A 6,000-nucleotide genomic window follows, 5' to 3' on the forward strand; every position below is an offset into this window, starting at 1 on the left:
CATTTTTGTGGTGAAAAAGGGCATATCTAGTATAAGTGTCAGAAAAGAAAAATTGAACTAGGGAAAAAATTGAAAAATCTAGAGAGTTTGAAGAAGAAAAGAATTAGGACTTTTGAGCCTTGCGACACTTTGCCTAAAACAATAAGGAAATCATTGCATAATGAATCTAAAATTGTTTGGGTAAAGAAAGAGAATTTTAAATGACTTGCTATGCACACAACACTTAGAACACCTGGTCCATGTGGTTGGTGCTTTGATAGTGGTTGCTCTAGGCATATGACAGGGGATAGAACATTGTTTACCACTTTTAAGGAATGCTCAGTTGGTGCTGTTACTTTTGGTGATGGTAATGCATCTAGTATAAGTGGTAAATGTAAGATCAATTTTTTAGGAATTAGGGAGTTAAAAATGTTCTGTATGTTAAAGGTTTAGTTGCTAATATGTTGAGTATTAGTCAAATTTGGGATGAGGAGTTTCAAGTCAATTTTACTCAACAATGGTGTTTTGTAACTAATGAAAAAAGTGAATGCATTTGGAAAGGAACTAGAACTTCTGATAATTACTATGTTGTGTTTTTAGATCCTTCACTAATGTGTTTTTCTGCAGTTACTGATGAGGCAGTTTTATGGCATAAAAGACTTGGACATGTGAATTTTAATGATTTAGTGACTTTGTCTAACAATGATTTTATTCGAGGTTTGCCTAAATTGAAGATGTCTAAGAATGAAATATGTGGTCTATGCCAATTAAGAAAACAAACTAAACTGTCGCATAAGAGACTTATTCATAAAGTCACTTCTCGACCTTTAGAATTGATTCATATGAATTTGATAGGTCGCATAATACCTGATAACATTAGAGGAAAAATATATATGCTTGTTATGGTTGATGATTTTTCTATATTCACTTTTGTTACATATTTGAGAGAAAAATATAATACTTTTGTGAATTTCAGGTCTATTTGCCAACTTATTCAAAATGAAAAGGGATATCGAATTAATCGGATTATGTGCGACAATGAAGGTGAATTCGAACTTAAGGAGTTTATTGAATATTATGATAAGTATGGCATTAAGCATGAATTTTCAACACCTAAAACACCGCAACATAATGGTGTAGTGGAAAGGAAAAAAAAAAAAAAAAAGACAATTGCAGGTATGGCACATACTATGCTTCATGAGAATAAAATTGATAGTCACTTTTGGGCTGAATCATTACGTACTGCTTGTCATATCCTAAATAGAGTTTATCTTAGGCTTGGAACTAAAAAGACTTCATATGAATTGTGGTACGATAGAAAGCTCGCTGTTAAATACTTTAGAGTCTTTAGAAATAAATGTTGTATTCTTAGAGATGGAGAACACTTGAGAAAATTTGACTCTAGAAGTGATGAAGGTGTGTTTTTGGGTTATTCACAAACAAATCGGGCTTATAGGGTTTTTACTCTTAGAACCAAAGTGGTCATGGAGCCTATAATTGTGGTATTTGATGATACAAAATCTAAGATAACCTCTTCTCAATATGATGAAGAAGAAACTAATTTTGAAATTATAGGAGAAATGATAGAACCTACAATTCAAGAAGAAGAAAGAGTTAAGAATTTAGGTGGAGAAGGTGAAGAGGTTGAAGAAGATGATGATGAGGAATTAGAGGTCACCATTGATGAACCTATAGGAATTCCTGCACTATCCTTAGACATTCCCACATCTAGTAGTTCTAGAGATCGATCAAGTCATCCAATTGACAAAGTGATAGGTCCATGGGATCAGTATGGTACTAGGAGTACAGTCCGTGATCATTTAGGACACTCATGCATTGTAAATGACATAGGGCACTCATGTCACATGGCTCAGTTTGAACCTAAGAATGTTGATGAAACTCTTCAAAATTCTGATTGGCTTATAGCTATACAAGAAGAATTGCTTCAATTTGTGAAGAATGATGTTTGAGAATTAGTGCCTCGACCTTTTGATATTAATATCATAGGGACCAAATGGATCTTTAAAAATAAACTTGATGAACATGGTCTTGTGATGAGAAATAAAGCTAGGTGATGAGCACTGAAAAGTGCGTATTTAAACCCCTTAAGCTTAGGCATTCTAGTACCTTTATCTATCTTACTTTACCGTTTTAGATTTATTTCGTATTATTTTCATTTTCAGGCACTTATCCCGAAAATAAGCTAACTCAGCCAAATAAGAGCTTAATTGAAGCAATTCTGGGATTAATCAAAGGAAAGAGCAAAGTGGAGAAAGAAGGAAGCAAATGAAGCCAAAGGTGGCAAGCAGCAAAGTTCGATCGATCCAAGTTCAAGGTTCGATCGATCGAACAATGATCGATCTCAGCACTTCAAGATAGATCCAAGCCTTGACCCAAAAGCATAAAGTTCCAAAAGTTCGATCGATCCGACACCATCCTTCGATCAATCAAACACTTTTGTCCTTATTCAAATGATTTATCATATCCACAGCTGTAGCACCCACTAACCACTTTTGTCCTTTTCCTATAAATATCTCCCATAAATATCTCGAATTTGTCTTTTTCCAAAAAGCTCAGCCAGTTGGATCGATCTAGCCTAAGTTCGACCGATCTCACTTACTTTCGATCGATCTCACCTAAGTTCGATCGATCTCATTTACTTTTGATCGATCGAACTTCCTCCAGTGCGAAAAAGTTAAAATTTCATCTCATTGAAAGTTGTCCTTTATCCAATCATTAAGGAATATTGTGTGCACAACCCCAACTCATTTTGGGTGTCATTTTGACCTACCTATATAAGGATAAAGATTGCTTTTTCAAGGGGGAGCCAACATTACTTTCATATCATCTCTTGGAGAGGAAGTTGAAAGGAGGAGGAGGCTAGAGACACCATTGGAGACTTTTCATCAACAAGGAGCAGATTTCAACCATGGAGTTAACCCTTGAGGGTTAGAGCATCATCACCATGAGTGGCTAGACATCCTCTTGGGGCTAGAGTTAGCCCCAAGCATGCTTTCTATATCTTAATCTTGTGTATTATTAAGGGATTAGTGTTGTAATTAATGTTTTGACACTTTTATACATATAAATTTTGTTTATTCAATGATTTATGTGGTTTAATGCTTCCAATCAATCATTTCATTCTATCCATATGTCTATGTATGCTAGAATAGATGTTCATATATTTACCTCTATTTCTTGTGTAATTGATGCATGTCTATGTGTATTAATGCTATGGATTTAGGGATTGTCAAAATATTGTGCTTAAAAGAATGCTCTTGTGATTTTCTAGATGGTCCATGCTCACTTCTTGATGGATTGTGCCTCTCCCTTAACTTACTTAGTTTAATTTGATGTCACTAGTTTAATTGTAGTGTAGTGATAGCATAATTGTTAGATGAGAAGACAATCCATACTAGTTGTTTGATGTTTCATACTTTTGAATGCAAGTAGCATATGTCTCTAACCTTGTGGTGTGTTTGGCTTGTGAACTTAACGGAAAGATTAATGACTGGCTAGATATGTTGTGCTTCTCACATGCTATTTAGACAATATATACTTAATTGCTAGATATATTGTACTTTTCACATGTTGATTAGACAATGTATGCTTAAATTGGTCACCCCTGCTAATTGAATCAACCAAGCACATACACACAAATTTTGCAACACACTTTACCCTCTTTAGTCACTAGTGGAAGTGTAAAAAAGCATTGCTTGGTGGTGATCTCTAAACCCCAAGATCTCTCTCTCTCTCTCTCTTGCTTACTCTTGTTACATTCAATCACTTAGTTTAATTTAGTTGCTCTCTAGTTTACTTAACCAACCAACCATTTGTTGATCACTCGACCTACTGACCTTAGTTACATTTTCACATTCAAGTACGACTCCAATCCCTTGGGACGATCCCTTCTCACTCATACTACATACTATAGGTGTTAAGCGGTTTATAAATTTAACTATGATGCCCACTTGACACTAATTTCCAATCTCAAGGTGTTGTGCATTATTTTGTGCACACCTAGGGGAGAGCATCACTAGTTTTTGGCGCTGTTGCCGGGGATTAGGCAACGTTGTATTTGTGGAATCAATTAAGAATTAGTACTCTTTTGATTGTGTCTTTACTTTGTTTTTCCTTTAGATTACATATTGTGTTTGTTCATCTTTGACAAGGAGTATTGAGCTAGGAGGCAAGCAAAGGAGCTAAGCAAAGAAAGGAAAAGTGCTCAAATAAATTTTTTTTTGCTAAGCTAAGCTTTAAATTTGAAGTTGAAGTGCTAAAGGACCTTTGTGAGACTTTCTTACTCAATCCCTTAGTTAAATCGTCGGCCCGCATGGAAGCTTGTTTTTGAATTTTTAGATAAATTGTGAGCCCGCGTGGAGGCTATTTACTTTACTCTGCATTGTTATCAAAGCATAGGAGTATGGGAACATTGTATATGGAGGAAGTTTGTTGATTGTTGATTGTTGATTTGTGCGAAGGAGGAGTGTTTACTTGTTTTGTAGTGATTTGTAGCCTTGTATAAACCTTATTCTATCGTACATTCTAGGCATTCACATGGAAAATCTAGAGGGTAGTTTTAGCTACTTAGACCCACGTTTCATGCAAAACCCACCTCTTAATCAACATAGCCCCGGAGTCCAAGCTCCAATTCCTCCGATGGTCCTTCGTGATCATTATAATCTTCATGCATACCATACACCTACTTGCATTGTGTTACCTAATTTTGAGGCTAATCAAATATGAAATCAAGCCCGAGACCATTCAAATGTGTCCACTCTTTTATGGCTTAGATGAAGAGGAACCATATAGGCATCTTAATGAATTTCTTAAACTATGTTCCACCGTGAGGTACATGAACGTCCCGGAGGAAGTTCTTAAATTACTCATCTTCCCTTTTACACTTAAAAATAAAGCAAAGCATTGATTCAATATTTTAGGGGTGAATTCAATAATATCTTGGGCACAAATGCAAAATGAGTTTTTAAAAAACATTTACCCGTAAGTTTGACCAATGTAATGTGTGCTTTAATTAGAAAATTTTCTCAAAGGGAAGGAGAGTTGTTGCATGAGGCGTGGGAGAGATTGAATGACTTGCTAAGAAAGTGTCCACACCATGGTATCCCAAAATGGCAAGTTGTCCAGTACTTCTATGAAAGCCTATCCGACATGCAAAAGGACATAGTTGATACCTCATGTGGGGGTTCATATTTTGGAAAACATGAAGATGACATTTGGCACCTCTTTGAAAAAATGAGTGAAAATTCTTTGCACAAATATTACACTTCTCGGCTTGACCATGGTTTTACTAAAAAAGAGGAAAGTGTAACAGTGTGTCAAATTGATAATTCAAAGGAAATTGTAGCCGAGGTTAAAACTTTCTCAAAAACTTGATCAATTCTTATTGAATCAAAAACTGGCTACCAATGTGCCCCCTTTTCACCATACAACTCATCTTTGTGAGCCTTGTATGATATGTTCAAGTGTTTTGAATACTACTTTCAATTGTCCCCATGGACATGTTGTTAATGAACGCTTTGAACAAGTTAATGCCACATTTGCTCACCCTTATTCAAAAGCATATGTTCCCTTGTGGAATGAAAACCCTTATTAAGCTAAAAATCTCCAAAGAAAATACATTCCACCTCATGAAAGAAATGGAGGTTCTCAGGGGTTCGTTTCTTCTTCTTTTCATCATCAAAGAATGAATGACTTCTCGCATCCTCAAATGTATGATTCCCAAGTTGGCTTTCATTATCCTCAAGCACTTTCTAGTAATTCCACATTTGAAGATAAGGTCTTGATGGCTTTGGGTAGCTTACAAAAGGATACCAGTTTGTTGCATTCCTACTCCCAATCTATATCAAAGCTTGAATCCCAAATTGGGACCATAGCTAATGCATTGAATGCAAGAGAAATTGGGAAATTGCCTAGTCAACCCGAGAGGAATCCAAAGGCCTAATTTTGTGTGGAAGCAAACCCTACATCGGGGTATTCCTCCCAAGCTCAAGCGCAAGCCAT

The sequence above is a fragment of the Cornus florida genome, unplaced genomic scaffold (genome assembly GCF_030987335.1).
Source record: "Cornus florida cultivar Cherokee Brave unplaced genomic scaffold, ASM3098733v1 CherokeeBrave_3.0.0_Hap2_Chr02, whole genome shotgun sequence".
NCBI lineage: Eukaryota > Viridiplantae > Streptophyta > Magnoliopsida > Cornales > Cornaceae > Cornus > Cornus florida.